The following is a 12,103-nucleotide window of genomic DNA, read 5'->3' as shown; positions in this document are numbered from 1 at the left end:
TGTTGATAATATTGTGTTGTATTATCTGAACTCGTTGGTATTGATACACTTCATTACTTATGCTTGATTGTATTGATAACATATGTAACTTAGAGAATAATAACATTGAGTTATTCACTCGCTCTCACATGAGATGATGTTTTAAAACATCAGCCAGCTATTGTTGACATAGGTACCTTATGGGTTGTAGTCCTGGATGAGGCTTATGTGGACCCGGTAAGAAAGATGTCGTGCTTTCACTTTTCTAGCCAACAGGAGTAGTCTAGCATGGACCTCACCCTCTGATTTCAGTATTAACAAACTTTAGTACATTGTTGGTCATGTATATATTAAGCTCCTGGATGACTGAGCTTGGAGTGGTTTTTGGGATAACACTTCACTTTCAAATTATATATATGCACTGTCTAGTCTAATTCTTCTCTATTGTATTGATGTCATTTGATTCGTACTATTAAATTATGCTTCAAAATAAAATGTGACATCCAAGAAATTGGAGATCGTGGATTTACTCGACCCCTTAATTTTGGGGTGTGACATCAAGGCCTATGCAAAACACAAATTTATCTCTTTATATCTATCTTTACTTTTATCCTAACATAGCATAATATAGTCTTAACATAGATTACTACTCTCTAATGCCACTGCTACAATACCATGAGATTATATTAAATATCTACAACCCTAAGTTGTTGGATCCCAATTAACTGAGTTCTTACTTAAGTGATCATTTTTTGTCACATCCTACTGACCGTCTGTCTCAATAATCGATTTTTATAGATGGATCATGTATTTATCTTTGTTTTACTTATTTCTTTAGTTTATTTTGGTACTTTGTCGATTATAATAGGCTCCATTCAAATATTAATAAAATCGATATTGTTTTAGCATTCTCTTAACTTACTTATTTATCTTTATTACTTAGAGAAATATTAATTACTTTTATTGATGAAAGAAAAGTCCTGATTTCGTAAGGCAAAACGAATCCATTAGGAATGATTCGCCTCTACCATTTCATAAATTGCTTGATCAATTATCACAACCGATGGTTGATTCGATAGATGAATTTTCGAATGCCATCTTACTCAGTCATCTTGGCGTGAGGGTTACTATTATTCAATTAAACATTTAGTCAAGTACGACTCTGGCACTCCCACATATCATAATCGCATGTGTGCAATAAATATAGGCCATCAATCACACATGTGGCCTTGTGTTTGATTGAATTACACAAACATGTTCTATAATTATTAAACTCATAGTGCTAACTCATGGCAACATCTCATTAGCCTACGAGGGTATGTAAAAAAAATGAGTGTAAATAAAGTCCACAGGTGACGACCGAATATGGCATGAAGTTGTAAGAGATTGCCCATACAAAGCATATTTGAAAGTTGTTTCCTATTGCTAACAGTGGCACATGACTTAGTCACACCCCCCATCCATTTTATATATATATATATATATATATATAAAATAAATATGTTTAAAAAACTTGCGTTTTTGGTGTTTAGGTAATAGTCTCATATCGAACAGGAAAGAAGAAGATGTTGTGTTTATATATGGGGTGCGGAGTACCTTATTATTTGCTTGGTTGATCTGTGGAGTATCGAGACTTGCGTGTCCCGCGCATGGTCGCTGGCTCGATGTGAGGGCGTGTGGGCATGTGGTTGTAGAGGCTCTAGTGGCGCACTTTGTACTTCGCGTGTGTGTATTGTGTCGCTCCTTCGTGACCTTACACGAGCCAATGCAAGTCATGGTGCGACAGAGAATATGGGTTAGGTGGCCGGAGTGGCTGAGTGGTCCAAATGAGACCGGTGTAGCTTTTATATAGGCTGGAAACTAGCCTTTTGAGAAAGCTCCCAGCGGTCATAAAATGGCTAGCCAATTAGTCAAAATGGATAGCATGCAACAATTGGTTGTCCTGCATGTATAATGGCTAGAAACTGCCAATTATAGCTAGTTTCTCACTAACAACCATAAAATAGTCATATTGAGTTATGACTCTAGACCAAAACGGTCAGCAACCTTGGCCTATATAAACAGTGCTTGGGTAGTTCATTGGACCATCACCAAACCAACGACATGAACCACTCTCACATACAACTCAAGAAGAAAAGCAAGATCAAGCCAAACAGGATCAATACGAACCAGAGCCAACAGTTCTCGAGAAACAGACCAAAGTAGTGGTCTGAATTATAAACAAATTTGAAATTTTGAAAATTTTCTTTTGTTTGTTTGTCAAACAAAATTATGTATACATAGTTCCATCGTGGTTATTCATGTTTGCTAAACGCAAAATCACATATATGCTCATCGTATCCTAAAAGCGATTTGCTAGTAACCAATCAGCAATGGATGAATAATGCTTTAAGGACAGCATGAACACACGTGTTTCATTCTGTCTTTTATTTTTGATTTCTTTAATTATTTTTACAGAACTTGTAAATCTATAATTTGGGTTAACAATTAATTCACGAAGGCTATATCGCTGGCAATGATATTCCAGTGCCTGACACGGCAAGATTCGATTGAACCATATGCCGCTGCTGAAGATGAGTCCAGAGGCACATGGCCTGCCAAGTGTTATGCGATCAATTGACTTTCAAGCATACTTGGGCTCCAACCGTGACATTCTTTGGGCTCTCTAGGATGCCACGGTTGATTTGGTCATCCATCGTCCAGATCCAAACTTAAGTTGGCCACACCACAGGAAGAATGCCTGCTGCTGATTTTTATAGGGAGCAATTACGTCCTATGCATACATTTCAGGCCCTTCAGACCCTTCAACTGACCTGCATGAAGGGTCAGCCCAAAAATAGGTTGTTTTTGGACTTGTGTGCAAATCAAGGGTGGGAATTCCTTACCATCTTGTTCCGTGTGCTGCGGCCCACCTGAGTGTCATAATGTGGTGGAAGGAGGCAGTTCATGCATATGATGGAAGGGTTGGATGTCCTGCATCCATCACACATCACGTATGCTCCACATTTGCCAGGTATACCAGTACCAGTGGACGGCACCTGTTCGGAGAAATGCTCCACTGCTCTCAGAGCATTAGTAGTCTTGGACACCTAGACAGCCAAATCCACTGATCGATGCAAACACCACACCAATATGAAAAATGTTAACCATTGGATGATAAATGAACATCACCGTGGGGCCTAGCAAGGTTTCAACGGTGAAAATCATTTTTTACACCGTTTCCTGTGATATGGTCCACTTTAGCTTTGGATAAGCTTCAATTTTTGGCTCAACCCCTAAAATGAGCTGGAAAAACGATGGACGGTGGGGATAAACCGCATACATTTACAGTGGGCCCAGCAGAGTTTACTCAGTAGAAATATGATTGTAGGATTTCATATACTGTCTTCATGTTTTTTTTTCAGCATCGAAGAATTTATTTATACCACTGCTAAGGGAGTGCATGAATGTTCTGAATCCTTATGTCCGCCAATTTTTGGTGGGATGGATCACTGTACTGGACAGAGTTCCTGATATTGATATGCTTGGTTTTCTTCCAGATTTTCTTGATGGTAACTGTGCCTTGGTGACATTTAACAACTCCTTTAAGCTATATCTTATATTGCAGACTTGAATTTACATGCTAACTCATAAGGCATCAAATGTTCAGGTTTGTTCAACATGTTAAGTGATTCCAGCCATGAAATATGGCAACTGGCAGATTCCACACTTTCCGAATTTTTCCAAGAGATAAAAAAAAAAAAACTCTCCAATAAGACTTCAATTCTCCATCTAGGGTAGTTCTTGTATCTTATATAAGAAACTTGATGATTTTTCTTCCTTAACAAGACATTATCAAAACATTTTCCAAATCTTTTTTTTTTTTTTTGGCTTCCCCTATTTTATGGCTTAATCTAGACAAGAAAATGCTGTTAGATAGTTCTTTTTATGATCAGAATTGTGGTAGAGATCCATATTTATTTGACCAAGCATTTTTAAAAAGAAAAGATTTCCTTTTAAATCAGTATGGTTCATTTGTCTTGTAATTTTTCTGACTTAAACAGTGCTACTCTGAACTCTGTAGATTATGGTCGCATGGCTGAAATATTGGTACAGAGGGCAACTTCTTCCGATGAATTTACCCGTCCGTGTGCTGTCACATGAGTAGGGAGTTAAGACTGTCACATGAGTAGGGAGATAGGCTTAACATAAAATTCATTTAGCAATCTGTCATGTTATAGCGTCTCTATTTCATTTCACTTTCCTAGTATATTGTTCTGCTTTATGTTCTGTTGCAAAAGGATGAATCTTTCTTTGTTTGATGGCTAATTATTTGAAATAGACTTAAGGATTATGATATGTTTAGCCACATACATGGTGGATGAGTTGGGGAGTTGCAATATTTGAAATAGACGTGAATTCATCCCGTCGGACACTGATCCTCGTGTAATTCGTGATTACAGGAAGGGGTCGACCCACCATGGATTTTCCTACCAGACTCAAGATTGCATTAGGATCGGACAAATGACTCGCCTACCTTCATGAAGATTGTAAGTAATTCACATTTCTGTGTATGTACGTGCATATGCATAAGAATATTTCCATATGCCTCAATGGACCGTAACCCCACCCTCCACCTTCCCACACATGCACACGTGCAACATTTGTATGACATCCAAGCCATCCAAATGGTAGGTCCACAACTCAGCACGTAAATCATGACAGGCCACCCGAAGATTATCGAACCGGATTGGACGAGTCAGCAATACATGATATTAATTGTATCTAATTTCCTTTTATATTTTTTTTCTCTTTTCTTGCCAGGCCACCTGAAGATTATACATTATGATATTCAAACTGTCAACATTCTCTTGGACACAATTTTGAAGCCCTGGTGAGCGCACAAATCTCACACATACCCAACTTTGTAAATTCCAGTTGGTGAGTTCAACTAGTTTATTTTCTTCAGTGCTCTACCTTTCATGCGCATGTATGTGTTTTTATTTTTATTTTCTACAAGTCATTGATTTCGGCCAAACAAAGAACTCAATATTTCTTCATATTTGACAAAACCCAAGATTCCCTTCACTTCTAGAAGGAAAGAAGATGAATTTGGAGCACCTAAAAAGTCAACCATTAGCCACTTTGTCGTTTCTGTTTTTTCAAGGAAAAAGCTCACATTACAGAGTGAGGTTTTGTCATCCAACCAAACCTCAAAGCAAGTGAAGAAGATTGTCCTTAAAAAAATAATAATAATAATAAATGTACCCTAATGATTCATTGCAAAAAAAGGCAACAAATGCATTTCCCTTTTTTTGTTTCTTTGTTGTGGATGGCTATTCCATTTTAACCGTTCTTTGTTTGTTTTAGGTTGTTTCAGCTTCATTTTCCAATGAATAAATACATTTTTTTTCTTTTTCTTTTTGGTGGGCAACAACAACATGGATGGGGAATGGATAAGAAACTTGGTTATTGTAGTCAGGTAATTCTTTTACTCCATGTTATTGGTTGAACACTGAATCCTATTGGAAGGCTTAAAATCTGATACATATTCTTTTAACAGTTCTTTTAATATTGTTTCAGACCAGATTCTACCAATCTGAACCTTGCAAAAATAAAATAAAATCCTGCCAGTATTTGTTATTTGCCTTTATTTTCAATCAGATTAGGGAGCTCGTTTATTTTCAATCAGAATTAAAGGGAGGATGAGTTACCACCATTTTATAAATGGTTAAAAACTAACATAGAAGTCTTGGTCCTCAAAAGAAGTTTTAGGAATGAGATAACAGCATTAACAGAAATCCGCCATCGCAACATTGTGAAGCTTTATGGCTTCTGTTCCCATGCTCGGTGCTCATTTCTAGTGTACGAGTACATGGAAAGGGGAAGCTTAGCAAGCATCCTAAGCAACAACGCAAGAGCTGTACAGTTGGATTGGACTCTTAAGGATGAAGGTTATTGAAGGTGTGGCCCATGCTTTATCTTACATGCACCATGATTACACCCCGCCAATTGTCCATCGAGACCTATCAAGCAACAACATTCTGTTGAATTCGGAACTTGAGGCTACTGTTTCTAACCTTAGAACTGCATTATTGCTGATACCCAATTCCTCCAATTGGACTACACTCGCAGGCACTTCTGAATACATCGCTCCAAGTTAGTTGCTAAGTACATTATCCACACTTTAATAGTTTTCTTAATTATTGGTTTTTATTTTTCTCAAACGTTTCTATCTCAATTATTTTCTCATCCTTGGCTGTAACTTTAGGAGTTTATTCTCTTTGCTTTTCAGGAGCTAAAATGTTTGATGATACTCCAGTTTCAGTCACAAATTGTTTAATACTGCATATTTTTTCAGGTCAATGGCAATTCTATATTTATGACTGATAACTTCAAGGAATTTATGGCAAAAGGCCAAGTAAATGACCCAAATCTTGGGATTGCATTTATCACTTAATCAAATGTGTTTATATAAAACTAATGCAATGTCTCTCAATGTCCAGGACTATCATGCTAGCAATCATGATGCAACATCAATGGAAGCACTACTTATAGGTCTATCATCTTTACCATTTCTCTTTTGTTTTAATTGTGTTTTGTTTCATTTGTATGTTTGTACAAATATCGAGAATAAAAGTGTCTCCTGGATTTGTATTTTAATTGATGGGACATAATTATGATGATCATTTGCTTGGTTTTCAATGCAGATGATATTCTTTACATTACCTTATTTCATCAATAGTTGACCCAATTTTGGCTATTTACTAAATATATAGTTCAGTTTTCTATTCAGGCCAACTGAGCATCCAAACACACCCAAAATGATATTTGTCCAGTTTCATATTCAGCCGAATCTTTTGAATTTTGTGAATGGGATTTTTATTAAACAATCATGTGAATTTTTTGCTCATTTCACCCATTGAGAATCACATTATGGCACTTTAAAGATGAGCACTTTTTGCTCATTTCACCCCTTGAGAATTACGTTATGGCACTTTAAAGATGCTGAGGGATTGGTTGAGAAAATCACTGTTCCTTGAATTTTGCAGCAAAAAAATCCCTTGATTATCTTTTATTATTTGAAGACAGACATGTGTATGGACCTTAATTTAGGTCTAGACTTGTACTTGGGTTGGGACCCAATCCTAGACTCGATGCCATATGCAAACCCCATCAAATTCTAATCCATGCTTCAAATTAGACCCGATGGGACATGCCGCGTACTCAAAACCATTCAGATTTGTATCCAGTACGTCATGTATTGTACACCATACACGAAACTGGCAGGACCCGAATCCAATTCCACGAGTCAGATCCGGATACGATTACACAAATATCTGACCGGAACCTGAATCATTGACAGCCCTGGATGCGGTTTCTATTTTCTGAAAATGAAGACTGACCTTGTAATTCCTCTGAGTCTCTGACCAAAAAACTAGCACCTTCATGCTTTTGTGTAATGAATGAATGGGAAGAACACTCATGCAATTTATGAAAAGAACATCAAGTTATGATAAGAACTAAGCAATGAAACAGATCGTTTTTTTTTTTTGTGTGTGTGTGTGACTGTGTGCGCTCTTTTTTTTCTTCTAATTGTTACTAGAAAATTTGTTGAAATAAAAGAAACGAGCTTACATCAAATAAGGAATAGACAAATTAGTAAGATTCATATAGTAGTAGAATACAGTGGCTTATTGCTATTGACAAGAGAGAAATGAAATCTCAAAAAATGTAATTTTCTAAGAAAAATGGATCAGTTGGATGTATGGATTATTGCTGCGATTCTCTTTTCAACCGTTGATTTAAATCTAAGGCTAGAATCATCAATCATCCTATAAGGAAATCTCTGAGTCTATACCGTAAACTGTAATTTTCAGAGATGGGGATCCAAAAATCTGAACTAGCTGAATGCCGCAGTCTTCCACACCTTTTCAACCGTTGATTTAAATCTAAGGCTAGAATCATCAATCATCCTATAAGGAAATCTCTGAGTCTATACCGTAAACTGTAATTTTCAGAGATGGGGATCCAAAAATCTGAACTAGCTGAATGCCGCAGTCTTCCACACCTTACACCTTCAGAGAAGCACCGGGGTAGGATGAGGAAGCTTCAAACGTGTGTAAGATTGGGATCCAGCCTTGTTTTTATAGTTATTAAGGGCGGGGAGTTTGAAACTCCTCTCCCTTAGGCTCCACAGGATTTTAACAATCCTAGTTCAAACAGAACATTGTGCGTGTAACACAGTTATGGCGTACCACCCCTTGGATGATTTTATATTAATCACAACTTTAGTGGGGTCCACTAGTATGTCTGATCACATTATCCAAACCTTAGGGATGTCCAGACCGTTGATCAATTAGGCCCACCTTATAGAATTCTTACATATACACCCTCAGCCCAAACAGAGAATTGATCCGGATTACTGGACCATGGGTTTACTTTTGAGAACTGAAAACAGGAGTATATTGTTGAAAGCCTAGGGTAGAGGATCCTGCAAGTGCTCTCTACCTATCTTGTATTAGATAATCGCCAACAAATCATAAGTATAGAAAGTTATTAATGGGTTGCTAAAACTCCATCATGCATCAGTGGTAATAGCTTATCTTGTGAATGATATGATTCTTCTAATATATAATGGAAATAAGAAATTGAAGCTGTAATAGGTAAAAATGACATGTACTAGCATTGTAAAGTTAAAAAAGAAAAAAGAAATCTATATGAACCAATAGCAATTTTACAAAATAAATTTTATTTAATCATCATTTATACCATGTAATGAATGTTGCTTCTCATCAACGATTTGATCTCTTAAGATCATCTTTCCCTACATTCTCAGATGGTAGTGGAATTTTAATGGCAGTGGTCTGACCAACACAAGGACATAAGGCAACTCCCCGTGCTATCCGAAGCGTCTGTAAAACATGACAGCTCTTCATCGAGGTAATTGTGGCCCAATCACTGTCCTTATAGCTAGAGAAATTAAAAGAGTTCAAACAATTTCTTTTATTATAATTCTTTTAGCATAAAATGCCTTGCCCATGATATTTTAGAGGATTTTGTACCCAAAAAAAAAGGGCACATGAACAAGTTAAGACAGAGCAACAAAGTTCACTTTAAAGCCTAAAATGTATACTGATAAAGAGAAATTGTGTCATGTACAAGCTGATTGATAAACATCTGCTAGAATACATGAGGAATTTGGAGTTGTTGAGGTGAACTCCTGCATGTGCCTTTGCGTAACATCCAACCCTTCACTCAGGTGCAACCCCATCATGATGATCATGCAGAAAAAAAAAAAAAAAAATTTGAATAAAAAAATAGGCTGATTAAAACACCAGGTGAGCAACACGTATTCGTAGATTTTCAGATGGTGTACATTGTTTTTGTGGTGCAGCCCACCTGATCATCATGATGGGGTGCACCTATTAGATGGGTTGGATGTTATTCCCACATACCCCATGGGCCCGCAATGCCCAAGATAAAATCAGAACTGCTTAAATTATTTTTTTTATTCCTATTAATCTAAGGATAAAACTATAAAGAAGAAGAAGAAGAAGAAGTAAAAATTTGGTTGCCCAATCTGACCTGACTTCGAGGCAGACTGAAATTCGTGGACCCAAATCCGACCCAATTATCGATTGGGCCTGAAATATGGATACAGATCTTTTTATATGGGGCTGGATATTTTGGTATCCAGGGACCTGGGTACCTATTGATAACCGTATCTATTACACATGTTTTCTTGTTCCCTATGCATTTCCTTCACCCGCAGCACGTGACAATGTGGTCATCACAGCTGCTAATGATCCCAATCAGAAAGAAACAGATCCCATTCTCCATCATTGTTTTTTTGGTTCGCCAATTGTATCGTCTTGTCCTAAAGATGAGTAATCAGTCAAGATGGGCCAATTGCAGCTTAGCAATAACCTTTCAAAATGAGGGTTCAAGCTCGTAGTTCATTTTAACACATGAGAGACTATGTTATGAAAACTATAACTTGTTTATTTCACTGAGAATAACAAGAATATATAGAAGATGAGAGAAATCTGCAGAGATCTTAACCCATACCATCTTTTTTTTTAAATAATAAAAAAAATAAAAATAAAAAGGAAATATCTTAATCTAGGAACATTTACCCTAATCTACTCCAACTATAGACGTGTGTTTTAACATTGAGGTCTCGGGTTTGACATAGCTTACCTATAATAATAATAAATAAATAAATAAATAAGAATTTATCTATTTTACATTGCTTCTTCTTCTTCTTCAGGATAAATGGCAGCTGTGTAGAGAGTTTTGTGCATATGGTGCCATGAGAAATGGAGATAAATGGCAGCTGTATCTTGAACATTTCCAAGACAAGGATCTAATTAATCCTATCCATGGTCACTTTTGCTACTTCCTATGGATTCTATTACACCTGCTACATATGCATAAGGGTACAGTAGGAGATGAAGAGATCATGGAAGATGTATCATGAGTTTTTTATTTTTTATTTGAGGACTGCAATAAGTTTTTTGAGACGAGTTTCTTTGAGACTGAATAACCTCATCTTTGCATGGGAAAATTTAATTTCAGATTTATTTATTCTAGACGTAGATTGTGATAATGCTCATCTTGCTTTATCTGCTATGTCGAATAAAAATGTAGTATCTGAATCTCAAAAATAGCACGTGAAGTTAGGTCACATCGAAAATGATTGTATGACAAGACTAGTACGTTCTGGTCTGTTAGACTCCTTATCCAAAGTTGATTTGTCATTTTGTGAACATTGTGTGTCTGGAAAGACTTCGAAGAAACCATTTCCCAAAGCGACTAGGTTCAAGGGCACACTAGAGATAATCCATTCAGATATCTGTGGACCCTTTAATGTACATGCCAGAAACGGATGTCAATACTTTATCATTTTCATTGACGATTACTCACGCTATGGATATGTGTATCTCATCTCACACAAATCTGAGGCTTTTGATTGTTTTCTTAAATATAAAGCCGGGGTGGAAAATCAGCTTGAGAAAAATATTAAAATCCTTTGATCTGATAGAGGTGGCGAGTATACATCTGAAACGTTTAAGTCATACTGTGAAAACATTGGAATTGTTTGGCAGTACACAATGGCTTACACTCCACAACAAAATGGTGTTGCAGAGAGAAGGAATAGGACACTATTGGACATGGTTAGATCGATGATGGCACAAGCCAATCTCTCTACCACATTCTGGGGAGACGCACTGTTAACAGCCGTCTACGTCCTTAATAGAGTCTCATCCAAATCCATTCCTAAGACCCCATATGAGATGTGGTCTGGGAGGATTCCTTCTCTAGCCAACCTACGCCCTTGGGGATCTTTGGGATATGTTTTGCTACCTACTCTGCATAGAGGTAAACTTGATAGTAAAACCATTGAATGCGTGTTCATAAGGTACCCTATGCATTCAAAGGGATACGTTCTAGTTTATGAGGACCATGGACGATGGATTGAGATAGAATCCCGAGACGTGACCTTCGTTGAAGATAGATACCCCAGCCGAATGAAGCAAAAGGTTCCAATAGAACTTTTTGAAATACCCGATGTATCTCAGGAGAGTGGGAGTTCTGCTTCTCAAGATGATGATGCTCCTATAGTTCGTCAGGACAGTGGGAGGACATCTCAGCAGGCTCCTGAGTTACGTCGAAGCGAAAGAGGATTGATTCCCCGAAGATACTTCGAACTATAGGAGGATCATCATCTTGACAAGCAGAAGGAGGGGTGCAACACGAGAACTTCCCAGGAGGTCACCCATTCCATTACTACTCTCACCCAAGCAAGCCTGACTGCGGAGCTCTAACGGGATCCTGTGCAATAATGCTGGCATGGTGACCTCTTGGGAAGTCCTCGTGTTGCACCCCATCTGCTTGTCAAGATGATGATCCTCTTATAGTTCGTCAAGAGAGTGGGAGGACATCGAGCAGTCAACTGCAACGCAAGTGAATGTTTGCCCCTCAATATTGAAATACTTTGGGGAATCAATCCTCTTTCACTTCGACGTAATTCAGGAGCCTACTGAGATGTCCTCCCACTGTCCTGACGAAGTAGAGGAGCATCATTATCTTGAGAAACAGAACTCCCACTCTCCTGAGATACATCGGGTATTTCAAAAAG

General features: G+C 37.5%; 1 pseudogene; it reads right to left on the bottom strand.

The window, feature by feature from the left end:
* Nucleotides 1–11,707: 11,707 nt before the first annotated feature.
* LOC131229912 (5S ribosomal RNA) lies at nt 11,708–11,826 on the bottom strand (annotated as a pseudogene).
* Between the last annotated feature and the right edge of the window lie 277 nt (nt 11,827–12,103).

This window comes from Magnolia sinica, chromosome 16, assembly GCF_029962835.1.
Source record: "Magnolia sinica isolate HGM2019 chromosome 16, MsV1, whole genome shotgun sequence".
Lineage (NCBI taxonomy): Eukaryota > Viridiplantae > Streptophyta > Magnoliopsida > Magnoliales > Magnoliaceae > Magnolia > Magnolia sinica.
This window is presented reverse-complemented; position numbering and strand designations above follow the sequence as displayed.